This window comes from Tamandua tetradactyla, chromosome 2 (assembly GCF_023851605.1).
Source record: "Tamandua tetradactyla isolate mTamTet1 chromosome 2, mTamTet1.pri, whole genome shotgun sequence".
Lineage (NCBI taxonomy): Eukaryota > Metazoa > Chordata > Mammalia > Pilosa > Myrmecophagidae > Tamandua > Tamandua tetradactyla.
Genome location: NC_135328.1, coordinates 128,427,120 through 128,440,821, shown reverse-complemented (window position 1 = coordinate 128,440,821; position 13,702 = coordinate 128,427,120). Strand labels below are relative to the sequence as shown.

At 36.1% G+C, this 13,702-nt stretch overlaps 2 long non-coding RNA genes across 2 annotated transcripts in view; one reads left to right on the top strand and one right to left on the bottom strand.

Moving 5' to 3' along the window:
• Window positions 1–3,008, top strand: part of LOC143673844 (uncharacterized) — a 113,520-nt gene extending 110,512 nt beyond the window's left edge. Inside the window, exon 3 of the long non-coding RNA XR_013170698.1 lies at window positions 2,914–3,008. This is a non-coding gene — a long non-coding RNA (uncharacterized LOC143673844). The remainder of the gene's footprint in view (window positions 1–2,913) is intronic.
• LOC143673843 (uncharacterized) overlaps window positions 1–13,702 on the bottom strand; it is a 141,910-nt gene that overhangs the window by 80,134 nt on the left and 48,074 nt on the right. The window lies entirely within an intron of this gene.

Below are 13,702 nucleotides of genomic sequence, written 5' to 3'. Positions count from 1 at the left end.
GTTTTCCTGGAATACAGGAGATTCCCTAGGGTGTCTCCTAATACTATCATGCCCTGTGTTAAAAGCCAATGGAAAATGGCAACAACCCAATCTAGGCAGGACTGCCAATGGCCCAGAAACTTCAAAAATAAGGGTCTGGTTCATCCCTTCTGGAAAAGAACTTTGGCCAGCTCATGTGCTTGCTGTGGGTAAAAGGAACATGGAATGGGTCATGGAAGAAGATAGTGCTAAATATGAACTATTACCACGTGACCAGTTGCAGAAATGAGGACTGTGATTGTATGAGAGTTTCTTCCCTATTTTGTTAGGAGTTTGCTCACATTTTTACATAAGCAAATACCTTGTTCACTTCTTATCATATGACATAAGTTTTATTGTCATGTTATAGTATTTAAGTCATAGGGTATGAAGTTTAAGAGTGAATGTTATTTAAGGACTTGTACCCTATTCTGTAGAGATGGAGTACATTTTCAGTCATATGCAGGACAGCTGAGTATTTTTAGGTGAAACATATAACTGTATTGTGTTCTATTTGGAAATGAAACATGTTTCAAGGTGATATGTATAGTTGCCAATTTGACAAGGTGTGGACTGTGATGGTTAGGTTCTGGTTTCAACTGGCCAAGTGATTTTGCGCAGCTATCTGTTCAGGCAAGCACTGGCCTGAGCATTGTTTCAAGGGTATTTTGTGGATAGCTGATAAACTGGAAGGCTGGTGTATTAAACCATGAGTCTGTTGATTGCATCTGTGGTTGATTACATTTGAGATCAACTAAGGTGTGCCTCACTCAATGAAATGATCCAATCATCTGAAGGCTTTCAATGCTTTTACAGCCAGTGAGCTCTCCTGTGGAGTTCATCCAGACACTTCATCAGAGCTGATAGCTTCACAGTCTGCCCTACAGATTATGGACTCTTCCATTCCCACAGTGAGACACCTTTATAAATCTCATATTCACAATCTCTCCTGTTCATTCTGTTCTCTAGAGAACCCTGACTAACACATAGTATAATTTGGAAAATTGTATAATCCATATGCTTAGAAAAAGTTACTCTCATTTGTTAAAAATGAGGGGAAATGATAGAGTGTATTATATTCAAAAGGTACAAAGAAGATTCAGTGTATTTATGGAGTATTTGGGAATGATTAAATTAGAAAGACATTGTATGGTTATCAGGTATATTTGAAAATCTCTAGGAATTTAGAATCTGTGTTTAGTCCAGAGTCAGTGCCTTACTCAATTACAGTTTCTGAGAAATGATTCTCAGAGTAATGATGCATGATTCTATGCATCATGGAAAATTGCATGTTTTTGGAGTCATTGATTATTGAAGTTTTAATTGTATAGGTGGTAGATAGAGGGACATAATTTTGGTCTCAGTAAGGATCTGTTGAAATTATAAATTGTGGACTCAACAGTGCAGTATTGATGAGGAGAGATAGATGATGTTTATTGAGAGGGATCAATGCATTGTAGGTCCCCTTTGAGAGAGAATCTGCATATGGATGATTTTTGTGGAAAAACTAGGACAGGAGGTTGTGGCCACAGGGTGGGACCTCTGAATTTGGTTATGAGAGGGATAGTCCAGGTAAGACCTATGAGTGGTGTGTAATGCTCCAAAAATTTAAGCTTGGCAGACTGGCAGAGCAAAATTCAAATTCTACCTATGTCATTTTCTAACCATGAACTTTGTCATAACCCTAAATAAATTTTTCTGAACTTCTGATTGTGTCATTTGTTAAAATGGTAAATGTCCAGATTATTGTGAGTATTAAAAAAGCAAATACAGTTAATAACCAAGCAGAGTCACACATAACACACTTTTTCTTTTTTCTGGAATTCAGATAAAATTTGTGATTTAATCCTATTATTGGTTATGACAAATTATCATGATTTGTCCATGAAATACATTTAATTATTTATGTTGTTTTAGGAGACAACTTACTGGTAATAAATAATTAATGCTTTCACCCACATATACATTGACACATACATCATGTATACAGAGAAAGGAAATGCAGGGATTATCCCAGAAATGACAGCTAATAGGGACAGGACTTCAGTAACCACCTTACTAAATTTGTCAAATGGAGCAACTAGATCTCCTCACAAACCCTTTCATTATATATTTCATGAGCCTCCTTGCCTTCTGAGGATTGTGGGATGTGACAGAAATCATATGACTAAGGTATTCCTGTTACTTCCATATGCAAGGGATTTTGGGGTCTTGATTTGGAGGATGGATATCATTGATTGGTTTAAATGAAGTTTTTTCCTTGAGTTGATTAAACCAGTCATAAAATAATTTTGAAGTTGCATGACTGATGTCCAAATCCACTTTAGAAAGCTCTAAAATTCAGGCTTGAATGGGTTAAGGCAGTAATCTTTCCAGAAACTCCAAGTAGTTGGACCAAGATTATTTAAGGTAATTGTATACAGAAGGGAAGGAAGAGGGCAGAGTAGAAGGGGATGGACAGACTGAAGATCTGGGGTGACTGTTGGAGAAACAATGCCAGAACATAAATAAAGAATACTTAAATTAGAATTTGCAACATTTAATGGCAGGTCAAGACTGAAATTCACATGTGGCAATGAGTTAGGCATACCTATTTTAGAATCATGAAGAGGATCGAAAAACTCTGAGCATCATGGGTAATTAACACATGACACTCATGATTTTCATGTTCTTATTTGTAAAATATCTGCAGTCACATTTTTATTATTAGAAACAATACCCATAGCCTTCTATTTGAGTTTAGGAGATGAGAATCTTTCTCTGCTTCTCTTAGAGCACACCACATTTTCTGTTGGTTAGGCTAGTAGGATTACTTCCAGGTGAATGTTTGGATATACATGACATGTGGGTCTGAATATTGTGAACATGTCTTGAATCTTTTGGCTTCTTTCTCAGTTGTCAGAATTGGTTGCCTTATGCTTGGGCTGTGTGAGAGTGAAAACCCAGAGGAAGACAGTTGGTGGTGGAACTATCGACAGTGCAACCACTGGTGAGTACAGAATTGCTGTTTCTACTGAAATTTAAATACATATGTAGAAATATGCAGATTTTTTCCACTGGCCTGTCCTATTTTAAGTGTACTCATGAGATACTCATATTTGAGATTCATTTAGTTATACCCATGTCTCTGGTACAATTGTGGTGGGCTAGGGACTGAATATGAAGTAATCTCTGTTCCAACATTTACACCAATTCATTCCAGCCTTTATTAAGGCTGTGTATTCACAGTAGAGATGTGAGAGAATTTACATTCTTCATGCAGCTCATGATCTCATTAGGGAAGTAATTCACTAAGTTAGTTGTAGTAATGTAGTGAATGTAAGAAAGAGATGAGTAACTGTACAAGTTTTTCCAATAGGGAGGTAAATGGTTCATTAGATGAGTTCAATACATCCAGTGTTATGAGTACAGTGTGAAGGCTGTGTGGTGTTCAAGAGAACATGAGAAAGAAAACAGAAAATGCAATGGAAAATAATGGATTTATTTTACCCAATGGTTAGCTTCCTACAGTTTTAATAGAATATATCTGCATGTTTTCTTAAGGATGTTTGAAATTCTCATCATCATCTTGTTCCCAGTTAATGATTTTCTCTATTTTGGAAAACATTTGCACAGATTTGGCAAGTGGAAGCAAAGCACAGGAATATGGTTTCCTTACTTTACTCTGTGCATACAAGAGGACTATTGTAAGTAGAGTAAAATTTTAGGACCTGTGAATATATTTGAAGAAAAAGAAAGAAAGAGACCAGAACCAATAAAGAGCTTATTTTATCCTTGAACAGTCAAGAAGAATATACAAGAGACACAGTGAAAATTGCAGTTTGGAAGTCCAGGAGAATATTGAGTATGGGAGGCTTCCTATCATGGGAAGTCTCCCTAGGACTGTACTTAACTATAGGAGCCTCAGGGAGCCCTGGTTTTTCTTGAAGAGACTGCCCATTTCTCATAATAAAGCCTGCATTTTGTAGAGTTGAAAGAGGAAGAACCTACTCTACCCAAGTTCTTTATAAAGTCTGTACATTTATGCAAAATGATGTACATTGCTTCAAGCTTTTCTGCCATTTTAATGAATAATAGATTTATCAGTTCTAGATAACAAGCTTTGATTAGATAAAAATCATCACCACATTGGAGTTTTCAAAACTTATAAAATTTTTTAGATTATTTCTTAGATGAAGAAACTGATATTGCAGGTGCCTCATTGGCTAAGTTGGATTTTAACTTTGGGTCCAGAGGAAGGTCAGTTATCATGCAATGGGGAAACAAGACAATAATACATGAAGAAACCAGTTCATTACTCACAGATCCTAGCAAAAGAAGGGCACCATGTGGAGCCTGTGGTAAGCATGAGCTGTCCTGGTTGTATGATGGCAGCATACAATCAGAGCAAAAGGGACCCATAAGATTGTGATTTTAATGTGGGTCAAGTTAGTAGATTTTCCACAGGAGTTTCAGGGATTGGTTAGTTTAAAGAAAATGACTGAAAAGTGTCCCAGTTTGAAGGATGGTTACCTTAATATTTGGGTCCACCCGTTGTTTCTGGGAGAGGCATGTGGGTGACCACAGATATAGGAGTTTATGCTGCAGGAATGAAAAACTATTTAGGAGGGCAACAGTCAGTGTTAAAGCAAGTGGCTTGACCAAAAGAAGGTGAATATTGAGGCAGAATGCAAAAATATTTTGATAGGATACAGGGGAATAATTGAATCATAATTATGTTAAAAAGTGTCAGATCATGAAAAAGACTTCCCTTGTAATGAATCTGTGAATTTACTTGAAATTGATGGAGAAGAGAGATTTAGTTATGAATTCTGAAGAACAAATTTTATGATCACCATCTGGAAGTTATAATCAGATTTTTTGGAAAATTTCCAGGTTACATTTCACCATATGTTATGCCACATTGCTCTATGCTGAGGTTTTATGTATTCAGAGTCTGTCTCTGTGAGTGTATCTGAAATATAGGTGCCAGGTTAGAAGTGAGAATGAATGACTTGACTGGATTTATACATTTTCTGTGTATAAAATGTTCATAGCTTAAACATTTTATACACAGAAAACCCTCCCTTCCTCTGTGCTGTCATTTCAACCAATCTGCAATAGATATTAATAGTGATGGCCCTGTCTAAACCCAAATACCTATGTTGTTTTAGGAATCAGTGGACTTCAGTGATGTAGCTATAGAAATCACCCAGGAAGAGTGGGCCGTGTTAGATACAACCCAGAAAAACCTGTTCAGAAATGTTATGCTGGAGAATATCAATAATCTGAAGTCCATCCTGGTGAGTTTCTCAAAAATTCTTCTAACTATATGTTCATCCATCTATCTATCAACTATCTAATCTATCATCAATTTATTCAAGTATCTTGACAACTTTGCCATATGCCACCTTTCATAACTGCTATGATTACTTGAAAGAGACTGTCTCTTCACCTTTTACTTACATCTAATTTGCACACCAGGGGCACATAAACTTCCTGACTAAAATTTTAGGTCTTTCTTTATGCTCAATCTACAACATTCAGAAGAATCCTAAGAACACAATGAATAATATTTTTATGGATAAAACTATGGGAATAAGTGTTCTCTAGATAATTATTGTCCTCTAGGGACTGTGATGCAGTTTCAGCAAACAGAAGAAAAATAATAGGTATACTTTTTTCCACACAGAAAATAGATTGCTCTGGTAGGAGTTTATGTTGATTGGATTTTTAAATAAAATACTGTTCAACCATTGTGGATTCTTATCTTCTCCTTTTAGGAAAAGACTGAGGACACTTTAGTATATGTATTCAGGTTCAGGCATCAACATGTCCCTAATGTCTTTGAGTGAAGGTCAAGAGATATACTTTGCTGGAAAAGTGTTATCAATTCCCACTGTTTAAATTATGTTTCTTTTGCTTCTCTTCATATTTTACTTTATTGTTCCTCATTTTCTTTCCTGGAATTGCTGTTCATGAACTTGTTTCAGCATAGAACTAAAAATTTTTGCTTCTTTTATTCATAAATAGTGTATCAGCTCTGCAAATCAGAAGTGGTTTTCCGGCTAGAACAAGGAGGGGAACTGTGGAGAGAGGGATTTGGACTTCTCCAAGGACAGAGACTAGGTGAAGTCTAGAACCTGTGTTTCACTATGATGGTTGGCCTGGTCAATGAATGAGCAGGGCCTTAGAACTATCAACTGACAATTTCCTTGAGTGACATTCTCTGAAATGTAGGCTATGATTTTGGGGGAAACTCCTAGATAGTGTAATTATTTCATACATGTATCAATCACTAGTCAAGAATCCATCTGTGATTGTAATTGTCTTAGGGAAAGGGATATTTATGTAATTATAGGAGTTAAACTTTCGCATAATGGCCCTTGTTCTGCTACTTCTCTCTGATGATTTTCCCTCTCTTTATGATCCATAATTCCACATTTTTAATGCTGAAAATATAAAAGTTGTCAATTTCTGGAGATTTTTGCTATTTCCTAGAATACACCTTAGTTTTCCTTAATTTTCCATTCTTTATCCATCTAGAGGACAATTTCTGAAACATAATCACATGGGCATTGCTTTGTGTATATATATATATATATATTTCATTCTGCTAATGCCAATCTAAATCTAATTTTTTTCAAGAAGGGAGAATGACCATAAAAAAAGAAGAAATGATAACCATGCAACATCTCTGCCAGAAGGACACATTTACCATGCAGTCAAACATGAGCATCATGAGCACAAGCACTTGTCTTCCAAATAGAGAGCTAGGATTGAATAATTTAGGAGTACAGCACAATCATCTGACAGTAGCTAAGATGGGCTTAAACACTGTCCCATAAAAAAGTTTTGAACAGTTTCAATTAAGGAAAAATTAGCCAGAGCTGAAAACTATGACCTGAAGTCTTATAAAAGAACAATTGCATAAATATGTTTTGTAAATATATTTTTTGAAATATAATGAAGTTTTCAAAATTAGATATCTCTGCAGTTGAGATACTCCAAAAGAGAAAATCTCTGCATACACAAAAGTAGTACACCAACTGAATGCTACAGAAGTGATTAATTTAAACCAGAGACTCACTGAATGATTTGACCAGAGAATTGAATTAATGAATATAGGTGGACACAACTTTTAACAGTCTCTCTTCTCATTTGTAGCAGAATTTTTCTTACACTGGACCAGGTCCTTCTGAAAATAGTGATTTGGGAGAAGATTCTATTCACTCCACATTGAATGACAAGAGAAAGAAACCCTGCATGAACAAACAATTTCAAAAAGCTCTCAATGTCCTGTCATTCTGTAGTCAACATAAGCAAATTCATACTGGATGTATAATATATGACTGTCATCTATGTGGAAAATAAACTTCAGAGTTAGTTCTGTCCTTAAACAACATGAGAAAACACACACTGGAGAGAAACCATATGGCATCTGTATTAGTCAGGGTTCTCTAGAGAAACAGAATCAACAGGGAACACTTGCAAATATAAAATTTATAAAAGTGTCTCATTTGACTGCAGGAATGCAGAGTCCAAAATCCACAGGACAGGCTGTGAAGCCGACAACTCCAATGGAGGGTCTGAATGAACTCCACAGAAGAGGCTCACCAGCCAAAGCAGGAATGGAACCTGTCTCCTCGGAATCCTCCTTAAAAGGCTTCCTGTGATTAGATTAAACATCACTCATTGGAGAAGACACTCCCCTTTGGCTGATTACAAATGAAATCAGCTGTGGATGCAGCTGACATGATCATGATCTAATTCTATGAAATGCCTTCATTGTAACAGACAGGCCAGCACTTGCCCAACCAGATAAACAGGTACAACAACTTGGCCAAGTTGACACATGTCCTTGACCATGACAGCATCCATATATGAAATAAAGACTTAACCGCTAGTTCTCCCCTCAGACAGCAAGAGAGAACTCATGCTGGGATGAAATTATACATCTCCCATGTATGTGGGAAAGAATTCACTTATAATTGTCAACTCGGAAAACATGAGAGAACTCACACAGGAGAGAAACCTTATATTTGCCATCTATATGGGAAAGTTTTCAGTCAATGTAGTAACTTTAGGATACATGAAAGAACACACACGGGACAAAAACCATATGCCTGCAATCTATGTGGAAAATCATACAGTCAATGTACTGCCCTTAGGAAACATGAGAGATCTCACACTGGGGAGAAACCATATGTGTGTCATTTATGTGGAAAACCTTTCACTATGTGTCATAAACTTAGGTGGCATGAAATAACTCATTTTAGATGGAAATTTTAGATGAAATAACTCATTTTAGATGTCATTCATGTGGGAAAAATTTAGACATTATTCTGCAATTAGACAATATCAGAGAACTCATTAAATATGTTGTGCATATGGAGAAGTCTTCAGCCACATCTGTAATTTTAATAAAAGTAAAAGAACACTGACATGAGTGTAATACTCTGTCAATTTAATCAATGTGTAAAGGCCTTATTTACAATCTGTCCTTAAATAACATGATTGTTTTGTATCATCTTGGAAGAACATATAGGTGTCTGTAATGACCTGTAACAGATTTCAGCTGAGCTCCAATCTTGATGTGTACAAGCATAGCCCATAGTACATGTGATGTTTATGTCCTGGTGTCACATTTGGCCAAGTAGTGATGCACTGTATTCTTGTCAGGCAAGCACAGGCCTGACCATTTCTGCAAAGATACTTCATGGCTCATTGATGAACTGGAAGGCTGGTGTATTAACTTATCAGTAAGCTGATTTCATCTGTGGCTGATTACATCTACAATCAACTAAGGAGTGACTCCAACCAACAAGATAATCCAATCAAAAAGAGAGGTTGTAACTAACCAAAATCAGAAATGAGAGGTGAGTCATTACAATGGATCCTGAAGAAGTTTTTAAAAACATGAGAACATTATGGCCAACTATATGCCAACAAACTAGACAACTTAGAAGAAATGGACAAATTCCCAGAAATAAATGAACTACAGATGCTGACTCAAGAAGAAATACAAGATCTAAACAAACCAAATACAAGGAAAGAGATGGACTCAATCATCAAAAATTGTCCCCCAAAGAAAAGCTCAGGACCAGACAGCTTCACTGGGGAATTTTATCAAACATCCCAAAAATAACTAACACCAATCCTGCTAAAAATCTTTCCAAAAAATGAGGAAAAAGGAAGCCTACCTAACTCATTTTATTTAGCTAATATCACACTAATACCAAGACTGGATCAAATTACTACAAGATATGGAACTATAGACCAATCTCCCTAGTAAACATAGATGTGAAACTTCTCAACAAAATACAAGCACATGAAATCCAATGACAAATTAAAATAATTATACATCAGGACCAAGTGGGGTTTATACCAGAAATGCATTGTGGTTCAACATAAAAAATTACATAATCATATTGAGTGATACTGAAAAAGCATTCAACAAAATTCAGCATCCTTTCCTGATAAAAATTCTTAAAAGAGTAAGAATTGAAGGAAACCTCCTTGGTATATTAAAGGGCATATACATAAAATCCTTAACCAGCATTAGAGTTAATGAGAGTTTGAAAGCACTCACCCTAATGTCAGGAACTACACAAGGATGACAATTGTCACCACTATTATTCAACATTGTACTAGAAACCCTAGCTGGAGCAATTAGACAGGAGAATGAAATAAAAGGCCTCCAAATAAGAAAGGGAGAAATAAAGCATTCAATATTTGGAGACGACATGGTTGTATACTTAGAAAACTCTGAGAAATCTATGACAAACCTCCTTGGGCTAAAAAACAAATTCAATAAAGTGGCAGGATACAAGATTAATGTATAAAAATCAGTAATGTCTCTATACACAAATAATGACCTCTCTGAGGAGACAGTTAAGTAACACATTCTATTCAAAATAGTGACCAGAAGAATCAGGTATCTAGGAATAAGCTTAATCAGGGATGTCAAGAACTTGTACACAGAAAACTATGAAATATTGCTAAAAGAAATCAAATATGACCTAAAGAGATGGAAAGACATTCCATGCTCATAGTTAGGAAGGTTGCATACCATTAAGATTGTCCATTCTACCCAAATTGATCTACAGATTTATGCACTACCAATCAAAATCCCACCAGCCTACTTTGAAGACCTGGAAAAGCTAGTTGTCAAATTTTTTTGGAAGTGAAAGAGATCCTAAATAACTAAAGATATCCTAAAAATAAAAGCAAAGTTGGAGAACTAACACTTCCTGATTTTAAAGTTTACTATAAACCCACAGTTATCAGAACAGCATGTTACTGGCACAAAGATAGAAGTACCAACCAGTGGAATAGAACTGAGAGTGTGGAGATAGACCACAAAATATATTTACAATTTCTCTTCATTAAGATCTCCAAATCCACTGAACTGGGACAGAATAATCATTTCAATAAATGGACATAGGAGAATTTGATATCAATAGCCAAAAGAATGAAAGTGAACCCCTACCTTACACCCTATAAAAATTAATTTAACATAAAGACTTAACATGTAACAGTCAGTACCATAAAACTTATAGAGTAAAATGCAGGGAAACATCTACAAGATCTAGTCATAGGAGGTAACCTCTTTAACTTTACACAAAAAGCAGAAGCAGTAAAAGAAAAATATATCAATCAATGGTATCTCCTTAAGATTAAGAGCTTCTGTGCCTCAAAGGGCTTTGTCAAAAAGGTGAAGAGGCAGCCAAATAAATGGGAGAAAATATTTGGAATCTACATATCAGACAGAGGCTTGATATCTTCTGTAAATTAATGAATTATACAGTTCAACAACAAAAGTAGAAACAACCCAATTATAAAATGTGCAGATCTTATGAACAGACACATTTCTGAAGAGCAAACACAAATAGCTAAAAAGCACACGAAGAGATGTTCCTTTTCATTAGCTATAAGGGAAATGCAAATCAAAATGACAATGAGCTATCACCTCACACTCATAAGAATCCCACTATTAACCAAACAGAAAACTACAAATGTTGGAAGGAATGTGGAGTAATTAAAACACTTATTCACTGTTGGTGGGAGTATATAATGGTGTAGCCACTGTGAAAAACAATTCAGTGATTCCTCAGGAAACCAAATACTGAGATGTTACATGATCCAGCAATAGCAATACTTGGTATATATCCAGAAAAGCTGAAAGCAGTGACATAAATAGACATATGCACACCAATGTTCATAGTGACACTAGTGACTGTTGCCAAATATGGAAACAGTCCAAGTGCCCATCAACAGAGGAAGGGATAAACAAAATATGGTATATACATATGATGGAATATTTTGCAGGAGTAAGATGGAATGGGATTCCAAGGCATATGACAATGTGGATGACCTTTGAGGACATAATGCAGAGTGAAACAAGTCCAACACAAAAGGACAGATACTGTAAGATTTTGCTATTATGACTCCAGTAAAGATTATCTCAGAGGTTACACTATAGAATATAGCAGACATAGAGGTGCACAAAAGCTAGAGATGGGTGAACTGCTATACATAGAGGTTCTACTTAAATGCAAAGGAATGGATAGAAGTGATGGCAACTCATTAGTGGAGTTTAAGAAATATTGCCATGTTGAAGGTGAATGTAATTGAAAGGGGGATATATAATGCCACATATCACGCTGATTAAATCTTCAATTATAAATAAGTTCTTGGATGAACCACTTCAAAGGTTTTGATATTGGACAAAGATTCCATAGTAGAGGGGTATAGGGAAAACTGTAAATGCATACTATGACCAACAGTTAACAGGATGACATCAACAGTACCACAACATTGCCAGAGGCAAAAAATTTGCAGGGAGGAACAAGTGATAAGAAATAGTTTTGATTTGATATTTGGTGAGACTATGTTTGTCAGTCCTTTGTCACTATGGACCAATGAAAATTGTCTAAAGTTGAGAATGCCACTGATTGTGCAAGCAAGTAAGGATACTGTAAGACATAGTTTATTTTGGACATAATCCATCATGCCCAATAAATAGAGGGAGCCAAAGGAGCCAAAGGATACAATGACTGAGAAGCAGAATGGTGAACTCTGATACATTTATATGATGGAATATGGTGTGGTTACAAAAAAGAAGGATGTCAAGAGGTATGCAAAGAAATGAATGAATCTTGGAGACAAGGTATTGTACATAATAAGTCAGAAAGAAAAGAACAAATTTGCTAAGATCTCTTTCAGAAAATATTTATAAGAAAATTAGATCCTAGATAATAATCCCATATAGCAGTCACACTTAGTCTGAATTGGTAAGTGTATTTCTGAGTTCTATGTGTGTTTTCCTGGTAACTTGAGTAAACCTGTGCTACCTACGACCCATAAATGGAATGCACGCACTGAAAGTTAGTGAAGCTATATGCAATAAAGTTAAATAAACTGAAGAAGGAGATCAGGTTTGAAAGCCAATCTGGCTTGGACTAAAGTAAATCAGAATACAGTGTAAAAGATAATACTGTGTGTTGCTTCCTATGAAATGGAGCTCAAAGGATATTAAGGAATGATGAGAAAGAAAGAATGAAAGAAAGAATGAAAGACAGAATGAAAGACAGACACAGATGCGTTCAGGGGTCTGAAGCTCAGCAATAACAGACCAGAGACATCAGACAACTTTATTCTGAACTGTTTCCTGCTTATATACTGCAGGGTTCATGTGACAGGAGTACACATGCACCTGGTGAGAATATAGAGTGCTTACTTAAGATGACCACAAAGAACCTGGGGCTAAGGCAAAACAAACATTCTCTCTCTCCCAGACTGTTCTCCATTAAGCAAATAACTGTCTTTTCAATTTCTTGCCACCACTTTAATGCCAGCTGCTCCCAAGAAATTCCACAGGTCTTGCTTGAACCCTTGGCTCCTACAATTTTGTGTACTCTAGACCTTCACCTATTATATAAATTCAAAGGCATAGAGGTTTATTATATCTAGAAGCTAAATATTCTGTAACACATAATCTAATTTAACATATCTGGATAGCTCATTTAAAAGAAAACCGAAACTTCTGGATTCTGGAATGTCAATGAGGCCTTGTAATTCTGCATAGCTTAATGTAATACTAGGATACATCTCAGACCATGGTGGGCTTATAATTAAAAAAGTATTTTTAGAGTGTGTTGAGAGTCCAAAGATAACAAATGGAACTATTAAACTTTTCCATTTGTGAAACCCTCTCAACCACTGGGAACTACCAGCAAAACACACCAAGTCCTTGATTTTGAGGCTTGCACATATAAAACTTATTTCTCCAGTGAAGAAGCTAAGACTACCTATAAAAAGGCCTAAGAGATGCTTCCAGGAAAACTGTTTTGTTGCTCAGATGCAGCCTCTCACTCTAAGCCCAGTTCTACAAGGCAAATCATTACCCTCCCTCCTACATGGGTCATGACATTCAGAAGTAAAATCTCCCTGACAACATGGATTGTGACTCCAGGGGATGAGATTTGTTCTGACACTGACTGATTGACAACACCTTCTTATCCAAAAGGGGAAAAGTAATAAAAAAAGACATTAGTGGCTAAGAGAGAGCAAACACATTCAAAAGGCTGTTCTGGAGGCTTCTCTAATGCAAAATTCAGTTAGATAGTGCTAATTGCTATGGTTTGCTAAACCCCAACCAACATTTTTCTGCTTTCCTCTTGAGAACACATAAGGCTTGAAC